The sequence below is a fragment of the Oculina patagonica genome, chromosome 1, assembly GCF_052425735.1.
Source record: "Oculina patagonica isolate OP01 chromosome 1, crgOcupat, whole genome shotgun sequence".
Taxonomy (NCBI): domain Eukaryota; kingdom Metazoa; phylum Cnidaria; class Anthozoa; order Scleractinia; family Oculinidae; genus Oculina; species Oculina patagonica.
This window is the reverse complement of record NC_135758.1, coordinates 42,865,790-42,887,779: the sequence shown is the minus strand read 5'-3', so window position 1 is coordinate 42,887,779 and position 21,990 is coordinate 42,865,790. Positions and strand designations below refer to the sequence as shown.

General features: G+C 37.4%; 1 long non-coding RNA gene and 1 pseudogene across 3 annotated transcripts in view; one reads left to right on the top strand and one right to left on the bottom strand.

The window, feature by feature from the left end:
* The window catches only part of LOC144632800 (uncharacterized), a 139,543-nt gene that overhangs the window by 24,741 nt on the left and 92,812 nt on the right, over nucleotides 1-21,990 (bottom strand). The window lies entirely within an intron of this gene.
* The window catches only part of LOC144631739 (uncharacterized), a 36,034-nt pseudogene continuing 28,004 nt past the window's right edge, over nucleotides 13,961-21,990 (top strand). Inside the window, exons 1-4 of the transcript XR_013566794.1 lie at nucleotides 13,961-14,084; nucleotides 14,239-14,290; nucleotides 19,574-20,325; nucleotides 20,977-21,459. The product of XR_013566794.1 is annotated as an uncharacterized LOC144631739 (transcript). The remainder of the gene's footprint in view (nucleotides 14,085-14,238; nucleotides 14,291-19,573; nucleotides 20,326-20,976; nucleotides 21,460-21,990) is intronic.

Below are 21,990 nucleotides of genomic sequence, written 5' to 3'. Positions count from 1 at the left end.
TTCGTTGTAAATAAGTCAGTGGCCTACTTTTTATTGTGTTCATCTGATACATTTGAACTGATATTCATGATGGAAAAGACGATAACAAGTAGTTGGTACTATCCGTTAAGCGTTTCAACACGAGACAGCTGTTTTTGGAACACAAGAAAAAGGCAGTGTGTGGGTGCTGACGCATACATCATCTGCATATAGGGCGGGTACACCAAAGGAAAATAACAGGGTGGTGCATCGTACTGGTGTTAAGGTAACATCCATGGTGGTTGGAAAGGTGGATAGCACTATTAGGTACAAGATTGGAACCAGTTTGAGCACTACATATGGTTGGCTGTCACAGTGTATTGTATGCAAACATCTTTGGTGGCTGACGAACACGCTGTTTTCTGGTCCAGGATCCAATTCTGGCTGTCTTTCTTGTTCGGGATCCAATTCTGGTTGGAATCCTTGACCTGTTGGCGCGAGGGGCCTCGCGCCAACTATCAGCCGATAGAAATCCCGAGCTCGCCGTCTTATTGTTAATTATCACCATAGAATAAGTGTAACTGATCCTCTTTCGATTTGTTATGTGAAAATTCAACCTGAAAGAGAGAGACCCTGGGAACAAGGTCGAAGAATAATTTGTTTTTGATTGACATGTGCTGAATGGCGTTTGAAAGAACCTTTTTGTGAGCATGTTTACCGTTAAAGCATAAATTAATTGCGGTTTTATATCAGAATGGAGTGAGCGAGTGAGGGAAACACGTGTCTTCGCGAATGATGACTACACCTCATTACCATTAGGTAAAAATGGGATAATGTGCAAACATGCGAAGTACGATTGTTGCAGTGCTAAAGTGAAAGCTATGCATCTATGTAAAAATGTTGACACTTTTTACTTACAATTATCTAAAAACAACTAGGTGATTTTTAATATAAATCAATACATATAAGAGAAATCGGTAACCTATGACATTATCATGAAAATCATCTTATTTGTTTCATTATTATTATTTTTATTTTAGGTAATGCCATCAATCTATGGGAAATGTAATAAAATTGGTGTTCCCTCCAGTGCTAGGAGCTGCAATTGCCAACTGGCCATGGAGAAACCTGTGGGACTGAAGGGCACAGGACACCAAGCAGTTCAAAATATTGCTTCCTAAACCGTTTGTTTGTAAATCCATAAATAAAAGGATTTATTGCGCTGCTGGCAAATATACATATGGTTTGAAGAAGGAAAACAAAGTTTGGCAATCGGAATTGTTCAAATTGGGAGTAGGCAATCATGTCAATAAACTGGATTACTATTACTGGAGCCCAGCAAAACACGAATCCTAAAACTACAGTAACAAGTGTTTTGGTAATTTTAGCTTCTTCTGTGTGTGAAATACTCGGTTGCCGAAGGCTCGATGCTACAGCATGGTTGTGATGGGTGACAAACCGAAACACTCTGAAATATGCCAAGAAATTTACCAATGCTACTATGAACGCAAAAGCTAAGGCGGCAAAGACTATAGTTTCCAGAACAACTTTTGCATGAAATTTAAAGACACAGAGCATCCGTTGTTCAACGTAATTTCCGTACGCAGATGTAAAAAAAATTGTAAGGGCTTCTACAATGGAAATTGCAAGCCACATTGTAGATATTACAATAGTTATAGTCCTTTGCTTTACGTATTGGTGATGTAAGGCAGGCTTGACCACGCACAAGTAACGGATTACTGCTGTACAAGCCATTGTGATCAACGATGCACCCAATAAAAAGTGACTGATAAATGCATGGATAGTACAAGCTTTTGACGAAAAGAACCATCTTCCTTTGATAAAAGAAGCCAACGAGAAAGGCATGACTAAACCAGCCATAAGAACATCGCTTATAGACAAGAAGAAGATGGAGATATATGTAGGTGAACGAAAGCTTGGTTTCCTGCAAATGACCAGACACGTTAACACGTTCCCGATGATTGCTGAAAACATAAACACGACGAGGATAACAGCTCCTGTGATTATTTCGTTTGTTGTGAAGAAGTCATGATCAGCGGCTTTCTCTTTGTTGGGTTCATCTGATAAATTTGAACTGATATTCATGATGGGAATGTTGATAGTAAGTACTAGGATAAAACTAAGACAAGAAAAAAACGAATTACATTTCGACTAAAGCGTTCGATCATGAGACAGCTGTTTTTTGGAGAACAAGAAAAAGGCAGTACGTGGGTGATAACTTCAATTTATTAGTTGTTCGTACTGAGATGTAATTGTTTCCCGTGTGGTCATAAGGAAGTCAAATATAACTGTTCAAAGGATCAAAACTTTTAAGAAAATGAGAACAGCTCTTTTGATAAAAAGTGATTGCTAAAATTTACAAAACAATTTATTAAAGGTTTACATTTTGACGCTCAAGGTTATTGTAAGAGTTTCTTTTTCATTAAAGAGTAGATGATATCAATTATTTAAAAAATGGAAGAGTAACCAGGATTCATAATCAAGTAAAATGTTTTTTAAGCGTTCTCTGGTTAAAAAAATTGTTAAAAGATAAGCTTTCGGCTGCCAAACTACAGCCTTTAACGATTGATATAAATGGCACGAATGAATATATATAGGGTAAAAATGTGTGAAAAAATTACAGAATAAAAATGCGTAAAAATGTGACAAGAAAAAGAGTGAGAATTTGATAATAAAAGAGAACTATTTTAAAATAATAGAATATTGTGGAGGTAATGACCTGTAGCATTGTTATCCGCTTCAGTAGTCATGGCAGTGTGCCATGACTCAAGAGTTTTTCGCACGCGATAGTCATCAATTTGATGGTCGTTCATCCATGCATGGTTTGCAATGTTCGATCCTTTGTTACAATGCTTAACGTTTCTGATGTGTTCTTTTCTTCGCCTCTGTAGACATGTGCCTGTTTCTCCAATGTAGCTCCAACTGCAGTCATTGTAAGGAATCTTGTAGACCACATTTGTTTGAAGGTGACTGGGAGGTCTAAATTTTGGTGAAGGGAACTCTTGGTGAAGCGTTTTGTGGGGTCTGGTGACAACACGGATTCCCTTCACCAAAATTTAACAATTTTTCAAGCCTTCTGTTACTGATAATTTGACGCTGATCGTGAAACTTTTTAAAGAAACATTTTTTCCTGATTTTAGAAACGTTAGGTATTTTCATAGCAGAAAGACACGTTTTCTTGTAAATATACGATTCATGATATAATAATTTAAAAACATGAACGCACTGACAGTTTCTTAATAAAAATAAATTGACTTTCTTAGTTAAAGTTATCTTTACAAAGCCCTTAAAGAGCTAGTAAAGCCATTTAATTTTTATTTTCATTTTTTTTCTTAGTAAGTTGCAGATCATGAGACCCATGATAGGAAAGGTTTTTTTTTATTAATCAAGGCAGCGAAAATAACCTTTTCTTTACATAAGTCACACGAGTCATATAGAACATTTTAAAACTGACGATGAATTCGCGCGTGAAAGTTAATTGCAAATTGTCCGAAAAGATGGACCGTCGAGGGAGATTAAGCTCTAGGAACTGTCACTATAACATATGACGTGACATAGAAAAAAATTGGGATAGCAATAAAAATAGGCCTGTATTTTATACATGTGACTACTGCTACCAAGTTGACTGTTGAAAAAAAGTTTACAGTCTGTGACTCATGGAATGTAGCATTTTTGTGACATTGTTTTATTAATGAAGGTACAACATGTTCACTCTGTAAAGATAGCTTATTCCACTGTGATCGCAACGGTATAAACACATTGGGCAACAAGTTAAAATTAAAATAGCATTATTCACAAACATCCGATATATGTTTGTTGTAGTGTTAAAGAGAAGGTTATGCACCTATTTACAACCTTTCAAACTATTTTTACTTACGTACAATTATCAAAAAACAACTAGGTGATTCTTTTTATAAATCACTACACATAAGAGAAATCGGTGACCCTAGGCATTATCGTGAAAATCTTCTCATCTATCTCGTTGCTATTGATCATTAGTTTCGTTATTATTATATTTCTATTTTAGGTACTACCATCTGTTTTTGGGAAATGCGACAAAATTATTTTTGCCTCCTGTGCTAGGAGCTGCCATTGCCAACTGGGGCAACCTGTGGGGCTGAAGGACACAGGACACCAAGCAGTTCAACATATTGCTTCTTAAGCCGTTTGTTTGTAAATCCATAAATGACTGGATTTATTGCGCTGCTGGCAAATATGCATATGGTTTGAAGTAGGAAAACAAAGTTTGGCATTCTGAATTGGGAGTATGCTATCATGTCAATAAGCTGGATAACTATCACTGGAGCCCAGCAAAACACGAAACCTAAAACTACAATAACAAGTGTTTTGGTAATTTTAGCTTCTTCTGTGTGCGAAGTACTCTGTTGCTGAAGGTTAGATGCTACAGCATGGTTGTGATGGGTGACAAACCGAAACACTTTGAAATATGCCACGAATATTACCAACGCCACGATGAGCGCAAAAGCTAAAGCGGCAAAGACTATAGTTTCACCAATAACTTTTGCATGATATTTAAAGAAACAAAGCATCTGTTCTTCGATGTAATAGCCGTATGCAGATTTAAAGAACACTAAAAGTACTCCTGCAATGAAAATTAAAATCCACAATGTAGATATTACAATAGTTACAGTCCTTTGCTTTACGTATTGATGATGTAAGGCAGGCTTGACCACGCACAAGTAACGGATTACTGCTGTACAAGCCATTGTGGTGAATGACGCACCCAATAAATAATGACTGATAAATGCATGGATAGTACAAGCTTTTGACGAAAATAACCATCTTCCTTTGATGAATGAAGCCAACGAGAAAGGCATGACCAAACCAGCCATCAGAACATCGCTGACACACAAGAAAAAGATGGAGATATATGTCGGTGTACGAAAGCTCGGTTTCCTGCAAATGATCAAACAAGTCAACACGTTCCCGATGATTGCTGAAAGCATCAACACGACGAGGATCACCGGTCCTGTGATTATTTCGATTGTTGTGAAGAGCTCACGATCAGTGGCTTTCTCTTCCTTGTGTTCAACTGATAAATTTAAACTGATATTCATGATGGAATGATGTTAGCAAATACAAGGTACTGTGCGTTAAGACAAGAACACTAATTATAGTTACTCGAAATTATTTGAAAGCACCGACTGAAACGATTTAGATCTCGACTAAAGCGTTCGATCATGCGACAGCTGTGTATGGGAACACAAGAAAAATGCAGTATGTGGGTGTTGACTTCAATTTATTAGTTGCTCGTACTGAGATGTAATTGCTTCCCGTGTGGCAATAAGCAAGTCAGACATAACTGTTTTTTTCAAGGGATCAAAACTTTAAGAAAATGAAAACAGCTCTTTTGATAAAAAATGACTGCTAAAATTTACAAAACAATTAATTAAAGGTTGGCATTGTGACGCTTAAGGTGACTGTAATTAATCATTTCTTTTTTTATTAAAGTGTAGATGATGTCCATTATTTTGTCAAGCCTTTTATTACTGATAATTTGACACTGATCGTGAAACTTTTTATAGAAACATTTTTTCCTGCTTTAAGAAACTTTTCGTATTTTCATAGCAGAAAGACACTTTTCCAATACGATTCATGATATAATAATTTATAAACATGAACGCGCTGGCAGTTCCTTGACAAAAATAAATTCACTTTCTTAGTTAAAGTGTTCTTTACAAATCCCTTAAAGAGCTAGTAAAGACATTCAATTTTGATTTTCATTTTTTTTCTTAGTAAGTTGCAGATTATGAGACCCATGATAGAAAGACTTTTCTTCTTATTAATCAAGACAGCGAAAATAACGTATTTTTATATGGGTCACACGAGTCATCTAAAAAAAAATTAAAACTGATTATGAGTTTGTGCGTGAAAGTCAAATTGTCCGAAAAGATGGACCGTGGAGGGAGAATAAGATCCAGGAAATGTCATTCTAATATATGACGTGACATAGAAAAAACATTGAGATGGTAATGAAAATAGGCCTGTACTTTGTACATGTGACTACTGCTACCACGTCGACTTTTGTAACTAGAAGCTTATAGTCTGTGACTCATGGAATGTAGCATTTTTGTGTCAAACCGATCTAAAAATATAAAACAACACTCTAAATTTTCGATCGCTTTCTGCGGTCTTCTTCATAGAATGATGTTTTTTTGCAAGGTTCGCAGAATTCTAATAAGTTGCATTGGCGTTATTGTTCGTTGCCCCCCTGGGGAGCAACTAGCGATGCGTAAACCCTTGGGAAGGGCGCTCTTTCGTTTATAGTGTTTTTGTCGAGGAAAGAATGTAAAGATTCCAGAAACAGTCTTCTGTTCTTACTGCTTACACCTGTTTCAAGAATTTCGGCGTAACTTGGATGTATGTCGTGGCCGATTTCTGCATGATGTTTAATCGCGGAGTTGATATTTCCGTTTGTTCCGGGCTTGTGTTCGGCCCCTCGCGATTTCCAGTTTGGTTTGCTTTCCCCAACGTATGCAAATGAGCATGTCCTGCAAGTCACTTTGTATACGATTCCTTTCAACTGCTCATAATTCGGTCGGTCCTTGGGCTTTTTGAAGATATTTCCTAATGTTCGTACTGGTTGTCTTGATGTTTTCGCGGCTAAAAATCCGTCGAACGCGCTCCGACACTCCTTTCACATACAGGATGGACGTGTATGCCTTCGGATTTTCCTGGGTTCTTGGTTGCGTGTTTGTTTTGTTTGATTCGTCAGCTGACTTGATGAAGCTCTCAGGATAACCGTTAGCTTTTAATAAGTCATTAATAACGCGTTGGTTCTCGTTTTGTCTTTGCGCAGTTGTTGAAGGAATGCACTTAGCTCGGTCCATTAGAATCTTAACGACAGCTTTCTTGCTTTGCGCTGGGCTGTGTGGATGGAAGTCTAAATACTTGCTCGTATGTGTGGTCTTGCGGTATACACCCACCTCGAGCTATGACCACAGATCGCTCCAGCAGTTTTATTTTTGTGTCATTGTCTTATTAACTAAGGTACAACATGTTCACTCTGTAAAGATAGCTGATTCCACTGTGATCGTAACGTTATAAACACATTGGAAAACAAGTTACAATTAAAATGGCATTATTTACAAACATCCGATATATGTTTGTTGTAGTGTTAAAGAGAAAGTTATGCACCTATTGAAACCATTTCATTCAAACCATTTTTACTGGCAATTATCAAAAAAACAACTAGGTGATTCTTTTTATAAATCACTGCATATAAGAGAGATCGGTGACCTTAGGTATTATGGTGAAAATCTTCTAACCTACACGTATCTCGTTGTTCTTGTATGTAAGGTTCGATATTATTATACTTAAAGGTAGTGCTACCTATCTTTGGGAAATGCATCAAAATTGTTTTTGCGTCCAGTGCTAGGTGACTGCCATTGCCAACTGAGGCAACCTGTGGGACTGAAGGACACAGGAAACCCAGCAGTTCAACATATTGCTTCCTAAACCATTTGTTTGTAAATCCATAAATGCAAGGATTTATTGCGCTGCTGGCAAATACACATGTTGTCTGAAATAGAAAAAGAAAGTTCGGCAATCTGAATTATTCAAATTGGGAGTATACAATCATATGTTTTCAGGATGACTTACGGACTTGTCGATAGTATGTGTTGATTTATTTGAATAAATTACAAAATGGTGGGCGGAAGTGCAAAGGTAAATAAGGACAAATAAAATAGCTACTTCTACACTGAAGTGTTCTGTTCCCTTTTGCAAATTCGTTTTGCTTAAGACGGATTCCGCTGAAAGTTCGAGCAATGAGTGCGAAAATTAAGTACCAAAAAACTACTCATTGCACGGCAACATTTTGTATACTATTTAAAGGATCTCATCGAAATTTATTTGTCTTAATGACCCCGCAATTAAATTCTAAAGCATTCTCGAGAAAATTAAAGTCAAACCTCGAAAAAATGTATGAAACGCGCGCCATTTTGTTTTGAACTGGCGCAAGACGTCCGTTTTAACTGAAATAAAGACAACTTCAAATCCATTTTTCTCTCGCGGGGTCAGCTTGAGTGCTAAATTTTTGGCAGGTTTTTGTTAGCTGTGCTAAAACTGTTGCCATGCTAAGAGTTCTTTTTGGTAACTTTATTTTTGCCTGTATTGCTCGAAAATTGTGCGGAAACCATCTTAATAATTTGGACGTTTTCTTCATAGTTTGGCTATTTACCACCTCAATCGCTCCCACGCTTCCTTGCTGCAACAGACCCTTCACCCTCCTCCAATATTTGTGTCACAAGTGATAACGAGAGCAGCGAATGAAATAAGACATCGAGAGAGATGAAATGGTAAACGCGATGATTTATTAGTAACCTTTTTCAAAGTGGTTTAGGTGGGAGACCCAAAAATACAAAAGGGTTGTCATGGATGACTTCTAACCGCCTTAAGCTAGAGGTTTTGCTTCCCTCTAATTGCAGTCTACCCGTGGTGTTAATTTTAACATAGAAAAATGATGAACGCAGTAGTTTGTATTTTAGTTCGGTGACTTACCAAATATGGTCATGACTACCGAGAATGAAGGTACCCTCCAATAGAACAAACATCATAATGACCAAAATAGTGTTCTACAACCATCTCAGTTAAAATTAGTGAGTTACGACTACTTAAACAAATGCATCTTTTAGTGTTTAGTTGGCTTTAAGTGCGATTTTCTACAATTTCCTTTAGTGAAATCTTTTGAAATTTTTACAGTACACGGATACAACATGGGTACTACCTGGACAAAAAAATTTAAAACAGGAAAAAAGTAAATGTTTTAAAGGCAGATTCTTTGTTATCTGCAAATTGTGTCTTTCAATTTCAACGAAATTTCTCTCAAGAAAAACTAGCGGAAAGTTTCCATTTTGTCCCAGATATTTGTAACAAAAACGTCATCAGAATAGAAATTCGACAAGATCGGTATTTGAGCATGGGCAACGCTGAAACTATTAGGCATTCGATTACAGTGTTTAATTTAATGACGAAAATCTACAAACTCATAATCTTTTGAAGATTAAACAGCATTATCCGATCTCGGAAGTCTAATACGTATAAAGTTATCCTTTGAAATGTTTAACATAAATCCGTGGTTGATCATTTTTGTCTGAGCTTGCGTCACACGAGTCATATAGAACATTTTAAAACTGACGATGAATTCGCGGGTGAAAGTTAATTGCAAATTGTCCGAAAAGATGGACCGTCGAGGGAGATTAAGCTCTAGGAACTGTCACTATAACATATGACGTGACATAGAAAAAAATTGGGATAGCAATAAAAATAGGCCTGTATTTTATACATGTGACTACTGCTACCAAGTTGACTGTTGAAAAAAAGTTTACAGTCTGTGACTCATGGAATGTAGCATTTTTGTGACATTGTTTTATTAATGAAGGTACAACATGTTCACTCTGTAAAGATAGCTTATTCCACTGTGATCGTAACGTTATAAACACATTGGGCAACAAGTTAAAATTAAAATAGCATTATTCACAAACATCCGATATATGTTTGTTGTAGTGTTAAAGAGAAGGTTATGCACCTATTTACAACCTTTCAAACTATTTTTACTTACGTACAATTATCAAAAAACAACTAGGTGATTCTTTTTATAAATCACTACATATAAGAGAAATCGGTGACCCTAGGCATTATCGTGAAAATCTTCTCATCTATCTCGTTGCTATTGATCATTAGTTTCGTTATTATTATATTTCTATTTTAGGTACTACCATCTGTTTTTGGGAAATGCGACAAAATTATTTTTGCCTCCTGTGCTAGGAGCTGCCATTGCCAACTGGGGCAACCTGTGGGGCTGAAGGACACAGGACACCAAGCAGTTCAACATATTGCTTCTTAAGCTGTTTGTTTGTAAATCCATAAATGACTGGATTTATTGCGCTGCTGGCAAATATGCATATGGTTTGAAGTAGGAAAACAAAGTTTGGCATTCTGAATTGGGAGTATGCTATCATGTCAATAAGCTGGATAACTATCACTGGAGCCCAGCAAAACACGAAACCTAAAACTACAATAACAAGTGTTTTGGTAATTTTAGCTTCTTCTGTGTGCGAAGTACTCTGTTGCTGAAGGTTAGATGCTACAGCATGGTTGTGATGGGTGACAAACCGAAACACTTTGAAATATGCCACGAATATTACCAACGCCACGATGAGCGCAAAAGCTAAAGCGGCAAAGACTATAGTTTCACCAATAACTTTTGCATGATATTTAAAGAAACAAAGCATCTGTTCTTCGATGTAATAGCCGTATGCAGATTTAAAGAAAACTAAAAGTACTCCTGCAATGAAAATTACAATCCACAATGTAGATATTACAATAGTTATAGTCCTTTGCTTTACGTATTGGTGATGTAAGGCAGGCTTGACCACGCACAAGTAACGGATTACTGCTGTACAAGCCATTGTGGTCAATGATGCACCCAATAAAAAGTGACTGATAAATGCATGGATAGTACAAGCTTTTGACGAAAATAACCATCTTCCTTTGATGAATGAAGCCAACGAGAAAGGCATGACCAAACCAGCCATCAGAACATCGCTGACACACAAGAAAAAGATGGAGATATATGTCGGTGTACGAAAGCTCGGTTTCCTGCAAATGATCAAACAAGTCAACACGTTCCCGATGATTGCTGAAAGCATCAACACGACGAGGATCACCGGTCCTGTGATTATTTCGATTGTTGTGAAGAGCTCACGATCAGTGGCTTTCTCTTCCTTTTGTTCAACTGATAAATTTAAACTGATATTCATGATGGAATGATGTTAGCAAGTACAAGGTACTGTGCGTTAAGACAAGAACACTAATTATAGTTACTCGAAATTATTTGAAAGCACCGACTGAAACGATTTAGATCTCGACTAAAGCGTTCGATCATGCGACAGCTGTGTATGGGAACACAAGAAAAATGCAGTATGTGGGTGTTGACTTCAATTTATTAGTTGCTCGTACTGAGATGTAATTGCTTCCCGTGTGGCAATAAGCAAGTCAAACATAACTGTTTTATTCAAAGGATCAAAACTTTAAAGAAAATGAAAACAGCTCTTTTGATAAAAAATGATTGCTAAAATTTACAAAACAATTATTTAAAGGTTGGCATTGTGATGCTTAAGGTGACTGTAATTAATAATTTCTTTTTTTATTAAAGGGTAGATGATGTCCATTATTTTGTCAAGCCTTTTATTACTGATAATTTGACACTGATCGTGAAATTTTTTATAGAAACATTTTCCCTGCTTTAAGAAACGTTTGGTATTTTCATAGCAGAAAGACACTTTTTCAATATACGATTCCTGATACAATTATTTATAAACATGAACGCGCTGGCAGTTCCTTGACAAAAATAAATTCACTTTCTTAGTTAAAGTGTTCTTTACAAAGCCCTTAAAAAGCTAATAAAGCCATTCAATTTTTATTTTCATTTTTTTTTTCTTAGTAAGTTGCAGATTATGAGACCCATGATAGAAAGGCTTTTCTTCTCATACTAAATAAATACTTGCTCGTATGTGTGGTCTTGCGGTATACACCCACCTCGAGCTATGACCACGTACAGATCGCTCCAGCAGTTTTATTTTTGTGTCATTGTCTTATTAATTAAGGTACAACATGTTCACTCTGTAAAGATAGCTGATTCCACTGTGATCGCAACGTTATAAATACATTGGGCAACAAGTTACAATTTAAATGGCATTATTCACAAACATCCGATATATGTTGTAGTGTTAAAGAGAAAGTTATGCACCTATTTAAAACATTTCAAACCATTTTTACCGGCAATTATCAAAAAACAAATAGGTGATTCTTTTTATAAATCACTGCATATTAGAGAGATCGGTGACCTTAGGAATTAAGGTGAAAATCTTCTAATCTATCGATCTCTTTGTTCTTGTATGTCAGTTTCGATATTATTATCATCTCCAGAAATCGCGGACCTCCGAGTCCGCGAATAATATGTCCTGCGGTACATTGACCGTAGAAGCGAACGCAAGGATTAAAAAGAAAATGTATGGAGAATGAAATGTTTTATTAAATATTTCTTGACAAATTAACAAATGTAAAAATGTGCAAGCGGAACACAATAGACTGGTGTATTAAGAACCACATTGCACAAGAATTGAAGTGCATACTTCAAATTTCATTTGTATTCATGAAGGTTTTCTGCGAACAGTTTTTGAGACCAAAATTATAAGGCGTAGAGAAGGAATGTATGGCGAAAATCGGCAAACTGAATGTGATCGAAAAAATGTGCAAGCAGATTTGATAAAACTATACATGAATCTAACTCACCGAATGATTTACATCTCCTTCCCATCAGATTTCAGTTGTATCTTTGCCGTTATAAAACCACAAAAAATCGCATACTGTAAACATACGGCGGCAGTCTACGTTGAAATCCCAAAATCCGCTCTCTTTGAGCTACGATATTTCAGCCGTCTTTGCTCCAATTTTGCCGCAAAAGCCATCGTTTGACAGATCTTTTGCTCCAGTTTTATTATCAGGCAATATTTTTGACCAGTGGTTTTCCTATTTCACAAAATATTTCTCTGTGTAGGCCGCATTTTTGTGTATCATCGTAGATGTATATGAGCCCAAAGTCAGGCTTTCGAATTAGCGGCTATTACCACGTTTCGTGATTAGTTAATGTAAGATGCATCAAAAATTCGCCGACTTCAATGTCTGCGATTTCTAGCGATGACTTAAAGGTAGTGCTACCTATCTTTGGGAAATGCATCAAAATTGTTTTTTCCGTCCAATGCTAGGAACTGCCATTGCCAACTGGGGCAACCTGTGGGGCTGAGGGACACAGGAAACCCAGCAGTTCAACATATTGCTTCCTAAACCGTTTGTTTGTAAATCCATAAATGCAAAGATTTATTGCGCTGCTGGCAAATCAGATGTTGTCTGAAATAGAAAAAGAAAGTTCGGCAATCTAAATTGTTCAAATTGGGAGTATAAAATCATGTCAATTAACTTGATAACTATTACTGGAGCCCAGCAAAACACCAATTCTAAAACTACAATAACAAGTGTTTTAGTAATTTTAGCTTCTCCTGTGTGCGAAGTACTCGGTCGCTGCAAGTTCGATGCTTCAGCATGGTTGTGATGGGCGACAAACCGAAACACTTTGAAATATGCCAAGAAAATTACCAAGGCCACGATGAACGCACCCGCTTAAAAGGTAATAGTTATAATTTCAACAACAACTTTTGCATGAAATTCAAAGACACAGAACATACTTTTTTCCCAGTGTGTTTAATATATTACTTAAAATACTGTGCCGAATGTGCACACCATCATAACATGTCTATCTCTTTAAAAGGGCAAAGGGGGTGAACAATTGTTCAAGATTAAAATAGAATACTGGCGCACTATAAAAATGTCAGTCCTACTTGTTCTTACAAAATATTTAAAATAGAGAGATTGGGTCCCAATAAACATCCTTATCTTTCAAGCTTCCTCTGCTGTTACAATCTGTGTGCCTAATAATAATAGCGAACGCAGTAGTTCAAAACTTTCTTTTCCAAATGCTGGTTTTTTTGTAGATGCGTCAATGAAAGGATTTATAAAGCTGCTAACGGATAGTCATATGGTTTTGATAAGTTATTGTAGATTTTGTGGGCGCAGCTGTAACCATAAAATTATAAGGTAAATTAGTATAGGTAAATTAGTATAGGTAAATTAGTATAGAATATTGTTTGGGCCCCCAAAGTCAGTCTGTAGGTGTTCGGTCAATCAGAACGCGTGACTGGTATCTCAATCTCTTGACAAAGAGTCTATTTGCCCCTTTGTCCGGGAATGTGACGCATTTCCGCTGAAATTCTACGAAAACAAGGAACATCGAAATCCTGAAATGATACGTCTGGATCTTAAGTCCTTTCTAAATCTCGGGTCATGATTGGTCAGGAATGCTACGTTCGGTGACCTTTATTTATTATTGACGCCTTACCGAGAAACGTTTTGGACGACTACAGCTAGCTGCCAGTCTGTCTATGAGAATTGGAAGCATTTTAATTCTATAGAATAACAGTTTGCTTTCAGCTGGAAGCAGAAGTGTTAATATACTGACTTCTTAGGTAAGCGTGTTAAAATTAGTAGCAGGTTTGAGCCAACACCTAAAGCGCAGTCATTTGCCGTTTAGCGTCAGCGAGTTTCTCAATCGGTAAGCAAATCCCGGGAGCAACCCGATTAACATTACGTGTAATTGGTCCGTTTTCTTCCTTTCTACAGAATAAATGTTACCAGTTCCTGCTTTCGATGCGGACAGAAACTTGCACATCAGGTAAGTCTTGCGTGTAAATCCTTTATCTAATATCTAGGAATTCATTGTTCCAGTACAACCATTTATGTACGCACGAGATGTCTGTAACTGCCAATTTATATGCAGAGGATAAAACCACACGTTTTATTTCACCACTTGATAAATTGATTGTGTAGCGAAGTTTTGTCAACTTTTGTAAGGCTGACATGAGCAACTCAAAATTGATATGATATCGAATGATGGCGTATCAAAGTTATATATAGCTCTGCAAGGTCGGGGAATATTACAGTGCTTTTTGAAGTGTACATGTCGAAAGATCTTCTTTACTTCCCCCAAATATCGAGTTAAAGTGGGAGGATAAATTCGGGCTCATTTTTTTTCCTATGGGAGTCATCAAGTTACGGTTACGCTTGATCATGAGATATCTCGACAAAAGAAAACTGATCTAAGTAAGTAACGAAGAGAACATCACATTCGTAGATTGCATTACCCTGCTTTAACCGAGCAAAGATTAATTTAGCGCCGCCAACTTAGCAAGTTAATACTATAAACTAAGTGTATCCAGAGAACTATGAAGACGAAATGGTAGGTACTGATCTGCAATGATCACACAGTACACGACCCCACAGTACACGACCCCACAGCATCGACCTTGAAAAAATTTTATCGTGTGTAAACAAAGGATTTGATTTACGTTTTGCATGCGAGAAAACAAGGGGCTTACCTATGTTAGAAAAATGCATTTTTAGATTCTGATTGCGGAAAAGAACATTTCAAGCGTTGGTTTAAAAAAGAAAACGATTTAATTAAATAAAAGATGTTTACGTGATAGAAAAGCAGCTGATAGGGATTGCGAAATATTGCTGACCTTTATGAATTATTACTTGCACTTGCCAATGTGTAAAGCAAACCATATTTTGGTTTCTGAAATTGATTTATAAGATGTACAAAAAGTTCTAGTTTGACATTTTTTCTTTAATGTAATTTGTTCGAATTCTTAATTGAAAACAATTTCATAAACGTTCAAGTACCTTGTTATTGTTTATAAGTCAGGCTCTGGTAAGAAGATGACCTTGTCTTAGTCGGCAGCGCCAATGTAACAAAATAAGACTTCGAAGAGCTTGACCAAGTGTCACAGTCTAGTATATAGGATATTTATTTCACGCAGGAAAAATAAATGTTTTTATGTAGCTTGTGACAGAGTAGTTCCCAGCTTCCGGTGAGGGATTACATTCTTACATGAAAGTGAGGCAACCTGGGGACCAGTTTGACCTTCGTTGAAGCATTATCACAACATGGCGTATTCCATTTTCCCCTCCCTCTGCTCCCTGTCTTATATCTTACCGAACGTGAGAAGGGTTTTCCCCCACCTTTGCTGGGATATTGATGGTTTTTCTAATGTCATTTTTAACTGATTGTTTTGAAATAAAACAGCCACACCTGTGGCCAAAATATCCCAAATGAAAATGTCTTTTTTGACCCAGCAAACGAAGCTCAGCCAAAGCAGCACACATGCCTTACCAATAAGTATGTTTTCATTAATTAAGAAGGAGCAAGATACATAAACATACGTACATTAAATGCATACATACATTAGTACTTAGCCAATACTTATTGAAGAACGCACCATGTAATGAGAGAATTATTCACCAAATTGTACTGTTGAAAATGGATTAGGCTATTGTAGCTATTCAATGGGTCTACCGACGAAATGAACCCATACAAAGTGCTCTTGAGCTCTCTTGCAAAGCAAAAGTTGGTTGATTGTCCTGCGAATATGTTACTAATTTAGTCAATACAACTGGAATGAATCCACTCTATGAAAATGATTGTAACTGCTATGATTTTAAGGCTTCTAAACAGATCTTCTTAAAATATTTATACACTCTTATCAAACACAATGCATGTAAACAAATGCTAGTAATATTCGCTTAAATTGTTCACTGGTATATGAAAGTGATTTATTTCTATATATTTAAATAATAATAATGGATTGATGTGTGGAGAGAAAAAACTCAGAAAAAAATTCTAAGTTCACAGATGGGACTCAAACCCACGACCTTCTCTACACTAGTCGAACGCTCTAACCACTGAGCTACTGAGAACTCTAATGGTGAGCAGTGGTCATTTGTGGGTGACACAACGACTGCATCGCGCAAATCACATTATGTCAATGAACACGCACATTTAATTGCATCACGCAGTCACGTAGTACTCTCAGAGTAAATAAATAATAATAATGGATTGATGTGTGGAGAGAAAGAACTCAGAAAAAATTCTGAGTTCACAGATGGGACTGGAAAATACCTTCAAAGCCCTTTTAATGTCTCCGGTGAGATTTTGCGCGAAGTTAGATGGTCTGTCATACCTCATTGCTCATAACTTATAGTGCTTCTTTAACAAAACTGGTTAGAGCGGAAAGGAAAATCAGTTCCAGACACTTTTCAATAAATGGCACGCGATGCATGCAGAAGCGATGACGTTTCACAAGGGGTCTTACATAATTTTGAGGAAATTTGTCAAAAACTTAAAGTAAATAGAAGTAGCTGACACCTTGTGTGAAAAAGACTGTTATCCACCTACAGCTTGCATTTTTATAAACATAAGAAGCAATGTTAGTGATTGTATAAATAACATAGCCTGTAGTCCAGTCCCTGAACTCCCCTCTTCCGCGCGCCTTTTTATAGGAGTTGAACCCAGGCGTGCGAAGAGAAAGTCCAGGATAACTTGCATGCGCATGCTCAGAACGAACCAATCAGAAGCGAGGAGTGTGGCGTCACTTGCTTAAGATGCGCGCGCTAGGTTAAAACTGGCTCGCTCAAATGACGAATTTACACTGTCGCGTAGTTGAAGTCGTAATCTGTGCGCGCGTGTTTTCAAAAGGCTACCAAATATGGTTTTTCCCCCAATTTTGGGGGACAAACTGGCGCATGCGCATGCAAGTTATCCTGGACTCTCTCTTCGGGCGCCTGGGTTCAGCCCTTATAAAGGGCGCGCGGAAGAGAGAGTTCAGGGACTGGACTACATAGCCCGAGGATCTGATGGAATTCAAATAAATGCAGTTGTTATGAATTCACAGACCAATGATGCAAATAATACATTTTCTTCGTAGATTTGCTCAATTGAACAACAGTAATATTTGCTGGCGAGTGTTAACGAGACATCACACTATTTTATTCGTAGGGCCAGAAATCCAAAATTTTCTCGGGTGTAAGACTCGAAGCCTGCGCACATCACTCACAGAAGTCGATATTGATTGTGCCTGTATGTCTCACTTTTCATAAACGTTGCGAATCGTTTTGATAACTTTAAAGAAACGCAATTCCATATGTCGTGAAGAAAGATAAGTATATCTATACTTTCGTAATATGCTGTTTCGATTTCACTCCTTACATCCTACAGAAGCAGAGATATCACTCTTGCCGTGACGCCAAAACCAGCGAAAGGAACATTACGCTCTTGACTGACTCATGACGGCGCTTGTTTGTTTTGTATAATTGCGTTTGGTTTTCTAACAAACATTCCATCACACATTGAAAATTCCAGAAAGAATTCGCTCATCGTAACTACAGTCTAAGGCCTAGTTCAGACGTCGTGCTTCTGCCGTGCCGAACTAAATTGCAATTAGGTTCGACTGTAGCACGGCAGAAACACGACTCTGATTCAGACGTCGTGCCAGAGTCGTACCAAATAGGCCTTATGCATGATAACGTCATATGCTCAAAATTCACCACCAAGCCTCGTTTACGGAAATTATTCTCAACACTCTGCAACCTTTATGCAGTTTTCACGTGGGTATTCGTTTCAACTTTGCTGCTTTGGGAATTCGTTCATGATAAAATTTACAAGTTTGCACTTCGAAAGCGAGGCTTGGTGGTGAAAATAGCCAGTCTACGTAACAAGCATAAGGGCTATTCAGGATTTACTAAAGCTACGTAACAACTAGTCAGCGGTGATCCAACAAAAATATTTGGTATTGATATTTGGTATTGATGCCCCATCTGCATGATCTGGCAAACATATAAATGTGTTAGGTTGACTTCTTAACCTGTTTTATTTTCTCCGAGCTGAAAATCACTAAAATCTTGAAAATAGTTTGAAGAGGATTGGAAAAAAATAAGTTGACATGGAAACAAATTTTTATTATGACTTTAAGCGAGTCTCCTGTAGAACTATCAATCTGCAACAATTTGACCAAGATAGCTCTATTTGTATGCCTCATATAAGATTGGCTTGAGTGTATGGCGTCATCAATCCCCTAATTTGTATATTTTACGAAATTTTTGATCGTTCGTTATATTCTCAACCATATCAAGGTTGTTCTAAAAATAACCTTCACGCGAAACTGATAGCACAAGACTCATTACCAGAGATTTAGACTTCTAGAATTATGGACTTCTGGCCATAGTAGCTCGTTAACAGAATGCCTTAAGGTAAATTTTAACAGTTTAAATTTGAACATTATGGGGACATGTGGCCATGTCAAACAGAATATGATTATAATTATTCTAGTGTCGTCCTCGAATAATCATAAAAAACTTCCTAACCGAGAAATTTTGTGAACAAAATGTATATGTTCACTTGTTTTCTTTCTTTACTACTCCTTAAAGGCTTTTTGCTTTCAACTGAATCCTTGCAGATCAGGTAATGCTTTCTCGTAAAAGTAATTTTAAGAAATATTTTACTTGAATTTTTTTCAATATAACAAAAAAGAATACACTGGCTTACCGCGCTCATTTAATTCGGTATTCCTTAATTTATGTTGTATGCGTTACTCAGTGGAACCTTGTATATAACATGGGGAAAAATGCATGCCGAGATTCGAGCAGCACTCATTCCAAAGAAGAGCTACTTTCCACCTTTAGTTTTGTTGATAACGCGGAACGTTTACAAGTCTACGATATTTCAGGATATTTCTATCGATATAATGCTATCGATATTACCTCTAAAAGCACCATCATCTAAAGCAAAACTTCTTTGAAACGAAATAAGCTCTCTAGTAACGGATAGGCGAAAGAGAAAGACTGGCGAGCAGTAGGGGAGTGGGGAAGAGGCAGAAGAAGGAACGGGACGGTGGTGGGAACTAGTTTGGCAAAGATTGTAAAAAGTTTGCATGTGAAAGTGAATTTAAATACCCAAGCTTATGGTGCAATTAAAAAATCTAAAGGAAATCACGAAAAAGCAGTACCTTATCCAGTTATTGAAACTTAATATAAGAGAGCATTTCATTTATTGTTAAGAAAAGCATGTCACAGCGATAACTGATTAATGCTTATTTTTCCGGCATGTGTTTCTATTTTACAGATGTACTAAATAGGACAATACAGAAAACGTAAGCTGCCTGAAACAGTCTTTTTTCTGAAATGGCGTTGGCAGAGTTACAGAAGTTAATCGACAGCGTAAGGGACTTGACTGGTAAACTCCGCGCCGAAAATGACGAGGTTAGAATGATACTTGACGAATACACAGAACGAGTTCTCAAGTCAACTAAGAGCTTTAACATTGTTGGAGACATCAGACATGGTCTTGCCGAAATAAAGGCTGATTTAGAAATTTTACAAGAACAAGCCACAGATCAACTAGTCATTAAATTTGTTGGATCTGTCAACAGTGGAAAATCATCACTTATAAACGCCTTACTTCGAGAAGATTGTCTACCCACTACATGCGGGGAGTCAACGATGTGCTTGTTTAAAATTTGCACTACGGAAGAAGAGAGATGGAGTGTTCAGCGTGACGGAGGAAAGAAACGTTATGGAGATCACGTAGAAGATATAAAACAGCACTATTGCAAGATGGCTAATTCTAAAACCAGGGCTAAATGAGAGAAGAAGAAGAAAAATAGTAATAAGAAGAAGAACATAATTAAAACAGACAACGTGGTGCAGGTGAATTGGCCTCAAAAGCTGTGCAAAACGTTGCCCGAAAACGTTGTTTTGTACGATACACCTGGCTTTGGTGAGGAAATAAAAGTCGAACAAGTTGTCAAGAACACCTGCCAGACTGCGGATATAATTGTGGCTGTTATGGATATAATGTCTCCACAGTTAGTCGCAGTAAGTAAGCTCACAACATTTGAAGTGTAAATCAACAGTGATTGATTTCATTTTTATTTATTATTATAAAAAAGAGAAGGGAAAAAAGAAAAGTTCTCGAGGAGCCCTGCAAGACAGCGGATATAATTGTGGCTGTTATGGATACAATGGTTCCATCGTTAGTGGTTTTAAGTAAACTCGCACCATCTAATGTGTAAGTTAACAGCTGCAACGGTTTACGGTTACGCATTTGCATTCGCGCGAGCAAAAGCTCTCTGTGTTTGCGAAAACACCTCCAAAATTCCGCAACACTTGTACCATTTTGTCCATAATATGGCATTTACAAAGAGACCAGAATGCGGGAAATGAACATATAGTCACTCTTGCAGATGTATATAAGTCACTTCATAATAATGTTCCCAGTCTCGCACAGTGTTCGTGTGTACGCAAGTTGTATAAGCTTTCACTCGCGCGCTTGCACCTGCATAACCGTTTATAAAAGCCGTTGCTTTTTTCTGTCATGTTCAAACCGAAGAGGCCGTAGTTTCTCAGTCGAAACGTCTAATAGTAATTAAGTTCATTATTAATGTTCTTTTACGTTCATAAAAGTAAGTGTCAGAATTTAAACTGAGAATTTTTAAGCCGTTCTTCCTTACTTTTATGTTTACTCAGGTCTCAAAGTTGGTAAACGAGGTGAAATGCAAGTTTACTTTTGGAGTCTACACAAAGTGGGATGAATTTATACAAAACAGTAAAAGAAAAGTTTGTGTCGATGAGAACTATTTAAAACGAAAGTACAGAAAGAAATACCTCAAGGGAGTTGAAGGAGCAAGAGAAGCAGGAGAAAAAGCAGAACCACAACCACAGAAAGAGGCAGAGGTAGAGACAGAAGCAGAAGCAGAAGCAACGATAAAGGAAAACGGAAAAGCAAAGGCACAAAAAGCCTGCAGAGGAGAAGAAGACAACAAGGACGACGACGACAACGACGACGAGGACGACGACGAGGACGAGGACGACGAGGAGGAGGACGAGGACGGAGACGAGGACGAGGAAGACGACGACAACGACGACTTTGACGAAGAAGAAGAAGAAGGAGAAAAGGAAGAAGAAGAAACAGTTTTCTTTGTTGACGTAGGCTGCGTTGAGCAAAATAACGTAAGTGTTTGTTGCAATTAGATACTTATGCGTTTCGTATCATAATTGTTAGCATATTGTGCGCTGTCATGGATTGGAGGTTAAACACAGAGGGGTAAAGGAGACGTCATAATAAATGACTTGCGCAGGCACCATTTTTGGTATTAATTTTTGGAAACGCTCGCGTAGATGACGAATTACAGTACGCAACCATATACTCATGCTGGATGACCAGAAGCACTGAAAACACAAGTCCTACAGCCAATAACATCATGGCTAAACTGACTGACAATAAACTTTTCATTTGACTCTGAAGATAACTTCCGCTCAGGTTGTCGAAACGTCAGTCACCAACAGTTCTGCTTCTCCAGAGGAGCTCAGAGACTGTTGTAGCTTTACTTTGAAAAAGCTTAAAGTTGGTTTTATGTTGTAATGGTTATGCTTTTTGCATTTAGTTAATTTGTTCGAGGGCTTTGTCTCTTGAGATCAATGACGTCAAGGTTTTACCTACTGTGTTCACGGTGTTACATTCTGGCATGCCATGATTCAAAT